We start from the raw sequence: 13412 nt of genomic DNA, 5'->3' as shown, positions 1-13412 counted from the left end.
CCGACTCTCTGTTTTTCCAGTCCTTCCAGTCCTGGTAACATCCTCGTAAATCTCCTCTCTACCCTCTCTAGTGCAATCACATCCTTCCTGTAATACGGTGACCAGAACTGCACACAGTACCCCAGCTGTGGCCTAACCAGTGTTGTATACAGTTCAAGCATAACCTCCCTGCTCTTATATGCTATGCCTCGGCTAATAAAGGAAAATATTCTGTATGACTTCTTAACCACCTTATCGACCTGTCCTGCTACTTTTAAGGATCTGTGGACATACACTCCAAGGTCCCTCTATTCCTCCCCAACTCTCAGTATCCTCCCATTTAATGTGTATTCCCTTTCCTTGTTGGCCCCCCCCCCCCCAAATGCATTACCTCACACTTTTCCGGATTGAATTCCATTTGCCACTGTTCTACCCACCCGAACAGTACAGTGATATCTTCCTGCAGTCCAGAACTTCCCTCCTCACTGTCAACCAAAAGGCCAGTTTTTGTATCATCTGCAAATGTATTTATCGTGTTCCCTACATTTAAGTCTAAATCATTAATATATACTACAAAAAGCAAGGGACTGAGGACTGAGCCCTGTGGAACCTCACTGGAAACAGCCTTCACAAAAACATCCATCAACCATTATCCTTTGCTTCCTGCCACTGAGCCAATTTTGGATTCAATTTGCCCCTCCCCCTTGGATCCCATGGGCTTTTACTTTCTTGATCAGCCTACCATGTGGGACCTTATGAAAGCTTTGCTAAAATCCATATACACTACATCAAACGCACTGCTCTCATTGACCTTCCTTGTTACCTCCTCAAAGTACTCACTCAAGTTAGTCAGACACAACCTTCCCTTAACAAATCCATGTTGACTGACCTTGATTAATCTGTGTCTTTCTAAATGAAGGTATAGGCTGTCGCTCAGAATTGATTCCAGTAATTTGTCCACCACCGAGGTTAAACTAACTGGCCTATAATTGCTCGGTTTATCCCTTCCTCCCTTTTTGAACAACGGTACAACGTTAGCAGTTCTCCAATCCTCTGGCACCACTCCTATAGCCTGGAGGATTGGAAAATGATGGTCAGAGCCTCCGCAATTTCCTCTCTTACTTCTTTTAATAGTCTAGAATATATTTCATTTGGTCCTGGCGATTTATTTACTTTCAAGAATGCTAAACCCCTTAATACGTCCTCTCTTATTATGTTTATCTTGTCCAATATTTCACTCTCTTCCTCCTGAACTTCAACATCGGCATTGTCCCCCTCTTTTGTACCCCCGCAAATTATTCATTTAGTACCTTGCCTACATCCTCCGCCTCCACAAATAGATCACCATTTTGGCCCCCAATAGGCCTTACTCTTTCCTTAGTTATCCTCTTGCTCTTTACGTAATTATAAAACATCTTTGGGTTTTCTTGGATTCTGCTTTCCAGTACTTTTTCATGTCCTCTTTTTGCTTTCCTAATTTCCTTCTTAATTTTACCCCTGCACTTTCGATACTCTTCCTGGCTTTCTGCAGTATTGAGCACACAATGTCTGATATAAGCTTCGCTTTGTTGCCTTATCTTACCCGGTATGCACCTGGTCATCCAGGGGGCTCTACATTTGGCAGTTCTACCTGTTTTCTTTGTGGGGACATGTTTTCCCTGAGCCACATGTACCTCCCTCTTGAATGCCTCCCACTGCTCTGGCACTGATTTACCTTCAAGTAATTGTTTCCAGTCCACTTTTGCTAAGTCTACTTCTCAGCCTAGTAAAACTGGTCTTCTCCCAATTTAGAACCCTTACTCCTGTTTTTTCTTTGTCCTTATCCATAATTATGCTAAAACTAACTGAATTATGATCACCACCCCAAAAAGTGCTCTCCCACTGACACTCCTTCCACCTGCCCAGCTTCATTCCCTAACACTAAATCCAGAACTACCCCCCCTCTTGTTGTGCTTGCTACGTATTGGCTAAAAAAAAGTTCTCTTGAATGCAACTTGGGAATTCTGTGCCCTCTGCACCTTTTACACTGGTAGTTTCCGAGTTAATATTGTGACATGCGAAGTCGTTAAATGTACAGGGGATCCCAGGTGTGATTTGGACTGGAGCTGAGGGCCTTCGAGAGGGAGATTTGTTAACTAGAACAACCCCGAACCATTATTGTGTCACAGTGAAATCACCCACCACGATACAGGGGGCTTGACTTTAACTCCCCAGTGGTCACGTGGCCCCTGCAGGAGTGGCATCAGGCAGGCTCGGCCAATTTTACCATCCGGGCCTAGGCAACAAGCCACTCGCAGATCCCTCCGGGAGGCTGGCAGGGAGCGGCGGCCAAGCCATTGCAATCGGCCCCTCGGGAACGGGTCTCAACCCCAAGTGCTATGGGAGTGCAATCCTGGCTGGGGGAATGGGGAGCATGGGGAAGGGAAGGCTCAAGCTTTCCTTGGATGGCCTTATGCTGCTCCTGGCTCACAAGGACATGCACCTTGCTGGGCCTCTCCTGGCCCTGGCTCCTGTTCCCGGCAGGTTTGGCTCCCACTCCCCTGCTCAGGCCTCAGGTTAAAATAGTGGATCAGATCCCAATGACGTCATTGGAGGCTCATCTGCATATATAAAGAGGACCCCGCTATCTAGGAGCAGATATCCTTCCCGGAAGCAACTTAAAATTTCAATCAGATCGGGGTGGGAAAGGAATGGCTCATTTCTGCACTCCATTATAACGGGTGGAAACCTGGGGCGGGGTGTGGGGGTGGGGGGGGAGTTAAAATTGACCCCGATGATGTATTATATCAAGAACAACAAAGTTGTATTACATAGTATTTACAGCACAGAAACAGTCCGTGCTGGTGTTTATGCTCCACACCAGTCTCCTCCCACCCTCCTTCATCTCACCCTATCAGGATAACCCTCTATTCCTTTCCCCCTCATGTGTTTATCCAGCTTCCCCTTAAATGCATCGATACTATTCACTTCAACCACTCCTCGTGGCAGCAAGTTCCACATTCTCACCACTTTCTGCATAAAGGACCACTCGCTGTGTTGCTTAACTGAGAACCCAGGCCAAGGGCCATTATGCAGGACACCACCAAGGTTCAAAGTGCATAAGAGAAGACAAAGTAGATGAAGAATTATTGGTTCCCTCCCTCTCTCCGCCCCACCATTGGCGGCCGTGCCTTCCGCTATCTAGGTCCCTCCCTAAACCTCGGTGCCTTGCCACCTCACTCACCTCCTTTAAGACCCTCCTTAAAACCCATCTCTTTGATTGACCACCTCTCCTTCTCTGTCTCAGTTCCCTTTCTTTCCCGGATTAAAGGCCTTTCTGCAAGGTTCTGCTGTTGAAGTTGGCGTCAGGTTGGAATTGTAAGATCCAGGAGCCTCTATGGTGAAGAGGGTCCTGGAACAGAATGAGTTACAGTAAGAGACCGCACAAGAAGTCTTGTATAGGGTGCAGTGAGGAGGAAGTGTTTGCAAAGAGGCGATAAAGGCTTTGTTGTAGACTTGTACAGGAAGACAATGCTTCCTGAGCATTTCCTGTCACTAATCGGCTGTGTGCAGATTGTACCGGTTGTTCCATGGTGGTGAGTTGAGCATTGTCTAACCCAATGTTGTTCCTGGAACCGGAACAGAGACCCAGCCATTCCAAGGCCCACATCAATAACTTCTCTGGCAGCACTGCTGCAGAGAAAATCCCATACAAATAGTCTGAGGGGCTGTATTTCACAATTCATTAAATTGTAATTTTCATAAATAAAGTGGTTTTGTTCAGTAAAAGAGCAGTAAATGGGTCTGTGAATATTAAAACAGAAAGAGGCAGTATTTAAAAAGGGAAAAGTGTAATCACCCCAGATGGGACTCGAACCCACAATCCCTGGCTTAGGAGGCCAGTGCCTTATCCATTAGGCCACTGGGGCGGCTAGGCTGTGCAGCGCGCCCCAGGCCTCTTCAACATTACCGCCACCAGAGGGCGCAGTGACTGCCCGAGCGGCGGGAGGCGGAGCTCAGACAGCGACCGTGATTGGTCAGGGTCCGGGGGTACAGGGGGAATGGGATATGGGGGAATGGGCTACTGGGAATGTGGTACTGGGGGAATGGGGTGCGGGGGATAAGGTACGGGGGGAATGGGGTACAGGGAATGGGGCACAGGGAATGGGGGAGGAATGGGATACAGGGGATGAGGTACAGGGGGAATGGGGCATTGGGGAATGGGGTACAGGGGATGGGGTACAGGGGATACAGGGGAATGTGGTAGAAGGGGAATGGGGTAAAGGGGGAATGGGATACAGAGGGGATTGGGTACAGGGGGAGTGGGGTACAGGGAAATGGGTACGGGAGAATGGGTACAGGGGAATGGGATACAGGGGAATGGGAATGGGGTACAGGGGAATGGGGTACAGGGGGACTGGGTACAGGGGAATGTGGTACAGGGGAATGGGGTACATGGGAATGGGGTACAGGGGATTGGGTACAGGGGAGTGGGGTACAGGGAAATGGGGTACATGGGAATTGGGTACAGGGGAATGGGGTACAGGGAATGGGGTACAGAGTGTATTGGGTACAGCGGAATGGGGTACAGGGGGAATGGGGTACAGGGGGACTGGGTACAGGGGAATGTGGTACAGGGGAATGGGGTACATGGGAATGGGGTACAGGGGATTGGGTACAGGGGAGTGGGGTACAGGGAAATGGGGTACATGGGAATTGGGTACAGCGGAATGGGGTACAGGGGGAATGGGGTACAGATAATCGGGCACAGAGGGGTTGGGTGAAGGAGAATGGGGTACAGGGGGAATGGGGTACAGGGCAATAGGGTACATAGGGGATTGGGTACAGGGGGATTGGGTACAGGGAATGGGGTACAGGGGATGGGGCACAGGGGAATGGGGTACAGAGGATGGGGTACAGGGGAATGTGGTATCGGGGATGGGGTACAGAGTGAATGGGGTACAGGGCAATGAAGTACAGGGAATGGGGTACAGGGAATGGGGTACAGAGGGAATGGGGTACAGAGGGAATGGGATACAGGGTAATGGTGTATAGGGGACCGGGGTACAGTGGAATGGGGTTCAGGGGGACTGGGGTACAGGGAATGAGGTACAGGGGAATGGGGTACAGGGGATTGGGCACAGGGAATGGGGTACAGGGGAATGGGGTACAGGGAATGGGGCACAGGGAATGGGGGAGGAATGGGATACAGGGGATGAGGTACAGGGGGAATGGGGCATAGGGGAATGGGGCACAGGAGGAATGGGGCATAGGGGAATGGGGTACAGGGGATGAGGTACAGGGGAATGGGGTATAGGGGAATGGGGCACAGGGAATGGGGTACAGTGGATACAGGGGAATGTGGTAGAAGGGGAATGGGGTAAAGGGGGAATGGGGTACAGAGGGGATTGGGTACAGGGGGAATGGGGTACAGGGGGAGTGGGGTACAGGGAAATGGGCACAGGAGAATGGTTACAGGGGAATGGGATGCAGGGGAATGGGAATGGGGTACAGGGAATGGGGTACAGGGGAATGGGGTACATGGGGATGGGGTACAGGGGATCGGGGACAGGGAATGGGGTACAGGGGGTTGGGTACAGGGGAATGGGGTACAGGGGAATGGGGTACAGGGGGACTTGGATACAGGGGAATGGGGATTGGGTACAGAGTGGATTGGGTACAGCGGAATGGGGTACAGGTGGAATGGGGTACAGATAATCGGGCACAGAGGGGATTGGGTGAAGGAGAATGGGGTACAGGGGGAATGGGGTACAGGGGAATAGGGTACAGAGGGGATTGGGTACAGAGGGGATTGGGTACAGGGGGAGTGGGTACAGGGAATGGGGTACAGGGGAATGTGGTATCGGGGTGGGGTACAGAGTGAATGGGGTACAGGGCAATGGAGTACAGGGAATGAGGTACCGGGAATTGGGTATAGAGGGAATGGGGTACAGAGGGAATGGGATACAGGGTAATGGCGTATAGGGGAATGGGGTACAGGGGAAATGGGGTACAGGGGATGGGGTTCAGGGGGACTGGGGTACAGGGAATGAGGTACAGGGGGATGGGGTACAGGGGGTTGGGCACAGGGAATGAGGTACAGAGGAATGGGGTACAGGGGAATGGGGTACAGAGGGGATTGGGTACAGTGGAATGGGGTAAAGGGGGAATGGGGTACAGGGTGATTGGGTACAGGGGAATGGGGTACAGGGGAATAGGATACAAGGGAATTGGGTAAAGGGGGATAGGGTACAGGGGAATGAGGTACAGGGGGGGCTTGGGTACAGGGGAATGGGGTACATGGGGATTGGGTACAGGGGAATGGGATACAGAGGGGGTTGGGTGCAGAGGAATGGGGTACAGGGGAATGGGGTACCGGGGATTGGGTGCAGGGGAATGGGGTACAGGGGAATAGGGTACAGGGGACTGGGTACAGGGGAATGGGGTACAGGGGAATGGGGGTACAGGGGGGCTTGGGTACAGGGGAATGGGGATTGGGTACAGGGGAATGGGTACAGAGTGGATTGGGTACAGCGGAATGAGGTACAGGTGGAATGGGGTACAGATAATCGGGCACAGAGGGGATTGGGTGAAGGAGAATGGGGTACAGGGGGAATGGGGTACAGGGGAATAGGGTACAGAGGGGATTGGGTACAGAGGGGATTGGGTACAGGGAATGGGGTACAGGGAATATGATACAGGGGATCGGACACAGGGGAATGGGGTACAGAGGATGGGGTACCGTGGATGGGGTACAGAGTGAATGGAGTACAGGGCAATGGAGTACAGGGAATGGGGTACAGGGGATTGGGTACAGGGAATGGGGTACAGGGGATTGGGTACAGGGGAATGGGGTACAGGGGGGCTTGGGCACAGGGGAATGGGGATTGGGTACAGGGGAATGGGGTACAGAGCGGATTGGGTACAGTGGAATGGGGTACAGGGGAATGGGGTACAGGGAATGGGGTACCGGGGGATTGGGTGCAGGGGAATGGGGTACAGGGGAATGGGGTACAGGGGAATAGGGTACAGAGGGGATTGGGTACAGAGGGGATTGGGTACAGGAGGATTGGGTACAGGGAATGGGGTACAGGGAATATGGTACAGGGGATGGGGTACAGGGGATGGGGTACAGGGGAATGTGGTATCGGGGTGGGGTACAGAGTGAATGGGGTACATGGCAATGGAGTACAGGGAATGGGGTACCGGGAATGGGGTACAGAGGGAATGGGGTACAGAGGGAATGGGATACAGGGTAATGGCGTATAGGGGAGCGGGGTACAGGAGAAACGGGGTACAGTGGATGGGGTTCAGGGGGACTGGGGTACAGGGAATGAGGTACAGGGGATGGGGTACAGGGGATTGGGCACAGGGAATGAGGTACAGAGGAATGGGGTACAGAGGAATGTGGTACAGATGGGATTGGGTACAGTGGAATGGGGTAAAGGGGAAATGGGGTACAGGGTGATTGGGTACAGGGGAATGGGGTACAGGGGAATAGGATACAAGGGAATTGGGTAAAGGGGGATAGGGTACATGGGAATGGGGTACAAGGGGGCTTGGGTACAGGGGAATGGGGTACATGGGGATTGGGTACAGGGGAATGGGGTACAGAGGGGATTGGGTGCAGAGGAATGGGGTACAGGGGGAATGGGGTACCGGGGATTGGGTGCAGGGGAATGGGGTACAGGGGAATGAGGTACAGGGGAATAGGGTACAGAGGGGATTGGGTACAGAGGGGATTGGGTACAGGGGGATTGGGTACAGGTAATGGGGTACAGGGAATATGGTACAGGGGATGGGGTACAGGGTGAATGGGGTACAGTGCAATGGAGTACAGGGAATGGGGTACCGGGAATGGGGTTCAGAGGGAATGGGATACAGGGTAATGACGTATAGGGCAACGGTGTACAGGGGAATGGGGTACAGGGGATGGGGGTCAGGGGGACTGGGGTACAGGGATTAGGTACAGGGGATTGGGCACATGGAATGAGGTACAGAGGAATGTGGTACAGGGGAATGGGGTACAGAGAGGATTGGGTACAGCGGAATGGGGTACAGGGAGAATGGGGTACAGGGTGATTGGGTACAGGGGAATGGGGTACAGGGGAATGGGGTACAGGGGAATAGGATACAAGGGAATGGGGTAAAGGGGGATTGGGTACAGAGGAATGGGGTACACGGGGTTGGGTACAGGGGAATGGGGTACAAAGGGGATTGGGTACAGCAGAATGGGGTACAGGGGGATTGGGTGCAGGGGAATGGGGTACGGGGGAATGGGGTACAGAGGAATGGGGTACAGGGGAATAGGGTACAGAGGGGATTGGGTACAGAGGGGTTGGGGACAGGGGGATTGGGTACAGGGGAATGTTGTATCGGGATGGGGTACAGAGTGAATGGGGTACAGGACAATGGAGTACAGGGAATGGGGTACCGGGAATGGGGTACAGAGGGAATGGGATACAGGGTAATGACGTATAGGGCAACGGTGTACAGGGGAATGGGATACAGTGGATGGGGTTCAGGGGGACTGGGGTACAGGGAATTAGGTACAGGGAATGGGGTACATGGGGATGGGGTACAGGGGGATGGGGTACAGTGGGGAATGGGGTACATGGAATGAGGAACATGGGGAATGGGGTATAGGGGGAATGGGTTACATGGGGGAATGGGCTACAAGGGGAATGGGGTACATGGGTGGGGTACAGGGGAATGGGGTACAGGGAAATTGCGTACAGGGGAATGGGGTACAGGGAATGGGATACAGGGGTATGGGGTACAGGGGAATGGGATATAGGGGCGATGGGATACAGAGAATGGGGTACAGGGGATTGGGTACAGGGAATGGGGTACAGGGGATTGGGTACAGGGGAATGGGGTACAGGGGGGCTTGGGCACAGGGGAATGGGGATTGGGTACAGGGGAATGGGGTACAGAGGGGATTGGGTACAGAGGAATGGGGTACAGGGGGAATGGGGTACAGGGAATGGGGTACCGGGGATTGGGTGCAGGGGAATGGGGTACAGGGGAATGGGGTACATGGGAATAGGGTACAGAGGGGATTGGGTACAGAGGGGATTGGGTACAGGGGGATTGGGTACAGGGAATGGGGTACAGGGAATATGGTACAGGGGATGGGGTACAGGGGATGGGGTACAGGGGAATGTGGTATCGGGGGTGGGGTACAGAGTGAATGGGGTACAGGGCAATGGAGTACAGGGAATGGGGTACCTGGAATGGGGTACAGAGGGAATGGGGTACAGAGGGAATGGGATACAGGGTGATGGCGTATAGGGGAACGGGATACAGGGGATGGGGTTCAGGGGGACTGGGGTACAGGGAATGAGGTACAGGGGGATGGGGTTCAGGGGATTGGGCACAGGGAATGAGGTACAGAGGAATGGGGTACAGGGGAATGGGGTACAGAGGGGATTGGGTACAGTGGAATGGGGTAAAGGAGAAAGGGGTACAGGGTGATTGGGTACAGGGGAATGGGGTACAGGGGAATAGGATACTAGGGAATTGGGCAAAGGGGGATAGGGTACAGGGGAATGGGGTACAGGGGGCTTGGGTACAGGGGAATGGGGTACATGGGGATTGGGTACAGAGGGGATTGGGTGCAGCGGAATGGGGTACAGGGGGAATGGGGTACCGGGGATTGGGTGCAGGGGAATGGGGTACAGCGGAATGGGGTACAGGGGAATAGGGTACAGAGGGGATTGGGTACAGAGGGGATTGGGTACAGGGGATTGGGTACAGGGAATGGGGTACAGGAGATGGGATACAGGGGAATGCGGTATCGGGGATGGGGTACAGAGTTAATGGGGTACAGGGCAATGGAGTACAGGGAATGGGGTACCAGGAATGGGGTTCAGAGGGAATGGGATACAGGGTAATGGCGTATAGGGGAACGGGGTACAGGGGAAACGGGGTACAGGGGATGGGGTTCAGGGGGACCGGGGTACAGGGAAAGATGTACAGGGGAATGGGGTACAGGGGATTGGGCACATGGAATGAGGTACAGAGGAATGGGGTACAGGGGAATGGGGTACAGAGAGGGTTGGGTACAACGGAATGGGGTACAGGGGGGATGGGGTGCAGGGTGATTGGGTACAGGAGAATGGGGTACACGGGGAATGGGGTGCAGGGGAATAGGATACAAGGGAATGGGGTAAAGGGGGATTGGGTACAGAGGAATGGTGTACATGGGGGTTGGGTACAGGGGAATGGGGTACAAAGGGGATTGGGTACAACAGAATGGGGTACAGGGGGATTGGGTGCAGGGGAATGGGGTACAGGGGAATGGGGTACAGCGGAATGGGGTACAGGGGAATAGGGTACAGAGGGGATTGGGTACAGAGGGGTTGGGGACAGGGGGATTGGGTACAGGGAATGGGGTACAGGGAATATGGTACAGGGGATGGGGTACAGGGGAATGGGGTACAGGGGAGGGGGTACAGGGGAATGCTGTATCGGGATGGGGTACAGAGTGAATGGGGTACAGTGCAATGGAGTACAGGGAATGGGGTACCGGGAATGGGGTTCAGAGGGAATGGGATACAGGGTAATGACGTATAGGGCAACGGTGTACAGGGGAATGGGGTACAGGGGATGGGGGTCAGGGGGACTGGGGTACAGGGAATTGGGTACAGGGAATGGGGTACATGGAAATGGGGTACAGGGGATGGGGTACAGTGATGAATGGGGTACAGGGAATGAGGAACTTGGGGAATGGGTATAGACGGAATGGGTTACATGGGGGAATGGGCTACAAGGGGAATGGGGTACATGGGTGGGGTACAGGGGAATGGGGTACAGGTAATGGGGTACAGGGAAATTGCGTACAGTGGAATGGGGTACAGGGAATGGGGTACAGGGGAATGGGGTACAAAGGGGATTGGGTACAGCAGAATGGGGTACAGGGGGATTGGGTGCAGGGGAATGGGGTACGGGGGAATGGGGTACAGAGGAATGGGGTACAGGGGAATAGGGTACAGAGGGGATTGGGTACAGAGGGGTTGGGGACAGGGGGATTGGGTACAGGGGAATGTTGTATCGGGATGGGGTACAGAGTGAATGGGGTACAGGACAATGGAGTACAGGGAATGGGGTATCGGGAATGGGGTACAGAGGGAATGGGATACAGGGTAATGACGTATAGGGCAACGGTGTACAGGGGAATGGGGTACAGTGGATGGGGTTCAGGGGGACTGGGGTACAGGGAATTAGGTACAGGGAATGGGGTACATGGGGATGGGGTACAGGGGGATGGGGTACAGTGGGGAATGGGGTACATGGAATGAGGAACATGGGGAATGGGGTATAGGGGGAATGGGTTACATGGGGGAATGGGCTACAAGGGGAATGGGGTACATGGGTGGGGTACAGGGGAATGGGGTACAGGGAAATTTCGTACAGGGGAATGGGGTACAGGGAATGGGGTACAGGGGTATGGGGTACAGGGGAATGGGATATAGGGGCGAAGAGATACAGAGAATGGGGTACAGGGGATTGGGTACAGGGAATGGGGTACAGGGGATTGGGTACAGGGGAATGGGGTACAGGGGGGCTTGGGCACAGGGGAATGGGGATTGGGTACAGGGGAATGGGGTACAGAGGGGATTGGGTACAGAGGAATGGGGTACAGGGGGAATGGGGTACAGGGAATGGGGTACCGGGGATTGGGTGCAGGGGAATGGGGTACAGGGGAATGGGGTACATGGGAATAGGGTACAGAGGGGATTGGGTACAGAGGGGATTGGGTACAGGGGGATTGGGTACAGGGAATGGGGTACAGGGAATATGGTACAGGGGATGGGGTACAGGGGATGGGGTACAGGGGAATGTGGTATCGGGGGTGGGGTACAGAGTGAATGGGGTACAGGGCAATGGAGTACAGGGAATGGGGTACCTGGAATGGGGTACAGAGGGAATGGGGTACAGAGGGAATGGGATACAGGGTGATGGCGTATAGGGGAACGGGATACAGGGGATGGGGTTCAGGGGGACTGGGGTACAGGGAATGAGGTACAGGGGGATGGGGTTCAGGGGATTGGGCACAGGGAATGAGGTACAGAGGAATGGGGTACAGGGGAATGGGGTACAGAGGGGATTGGGTACAGTGGAATGGGGTAAAGGAGAAAGGGGTACAGGGTGATTGGGTACAGGGGAATGGGGTACAGGGGAATAGGATACTAGGGAATTGGGCAAAGGGGGATAGGGTACAGGGGAATGGGGTACAGGGGGCTTGGGTACAGGGGAATGGGGTACATGGGGATTGGGTACAGAGGGGATTGGGTGCAGCGGAATGGGGTACAGGGGGAATGGGGTACCGGGGATTGGGTGCAGGGGAATGGGGTACAGCGGAATGGGGTACAGGGGAATAGGGTACAGAGGGGATTGGGTACAGAGGGGATTGGGTACAGGGGATTGGGTACAGGGAATGGGGTACAGGAGATGGGATACAGGGGAATGCGGTATCGGGGATGGGGTACAGAGTTAATGGGGTACAGGGCAATGGAGTACAGGGAATGGGGTACCAGGAATGGGGTTCAGAGGGAATGGGATACAGGGTAATGGCGTATAGGGGAACGGGGTACAGGGGAAACGGGGTACAGGGGATGGGGTTCAGGGGGACCGGGGTACAGGGAAAGATGTACAGGGGAATGGGGTACAGGGGATTGGGCACATGGAATGAGGTACAGAGGAATGGGGTACAGGGGAATGGGGTACAGAGAGGGTTGGGTACAACGGAATGGGGTACAGGGGGAATGGGGTGCAGGGTGATTGGGTACAGGAGAATGGGGTACACGGGGAATGGGGTGCAGGGGAATAGGATACAAGGGAATGGGGTAAAGGGGGATTGGGTACAGAGGAATGGGGTACATGGGGGTTGGGTACAGGGGAATGGGGTACAAAGGGGATTGGGTACAACAGAATGGGGTACAGGGGGATTGGGTGCAGGAGAATGGGGTACAGGGGAATGGGGTACAGCGGAATTGGGTACAGAGGGGTTGGGGACAGGGGGATTGGGTACAGGGAATGGGGTACAGGGAATATGGTACAGGGGATGGGGTACAGGGGAATGGGGTACAGAGTGAATGGGGTACAGTGCAATGGAGTACAGGGAATGGGGTACCGGGAATGGGGTTCAGAGGGAATGGGATACAGGGTAATGACGTATAGGGCAACGGTGTACAGGGGAATGGGGTACAGGGGATGGGGGTCAGGGGGACTGGGGTACAGGGAATTAGGTACAGGGAATGGGGTACATGGAAATGGGGTACAGGGGATGGGGTACAGTGATGAATGGGGTACAGGGAATGAGGAACTTGGGGAATGGGTATAGAGGGAATGGGTTACATGGGGGAATGGGCTACAAGGGGAATGGGGTACATGGGTGGGGTACAGGGGAATGGGGTACAGGTAATGGGGTACAGGGAAATTGCGTACAG

General features: G+C 54.0%; 1 non-coding gene across 1 annotated transcript; it reads right to left on the bottom strand.

The window, feature by feature from the left end:
* Window positions 1–3814: 3814 nt before the first annotated feature.
* trnar-ccu (transfer RNA arginine (anticodon CCU)) lies at window positions 3815–3887 on the bottom strand. The gene has a single exon. It is a non-coding gene; the product is annotated as a tRNA-Arg (tRNA).
* Window positions 3888–13412: the final 9525 nt, after the last annotated feature.

Source organism: Pristiophorus japonicus, chromosome 8 (assembly GCF_044704955.1).
Source record: "Pristiophorus japonicus isolate sPriJap1 chromosome 8, sPriJap1.hap1, whole genome shotgun sequence".
Lineage (NCBI taxonomy): Eukaryota > Metazoa > Chordata > Chondrichthyes > Pristiophoridae > Pristiophorus > Pristiophorus japonicus.
Note: the sequence above shows the minus strand (reverse complement) of the source record. Positions and strands in the feature narration are given on the sequence as shown.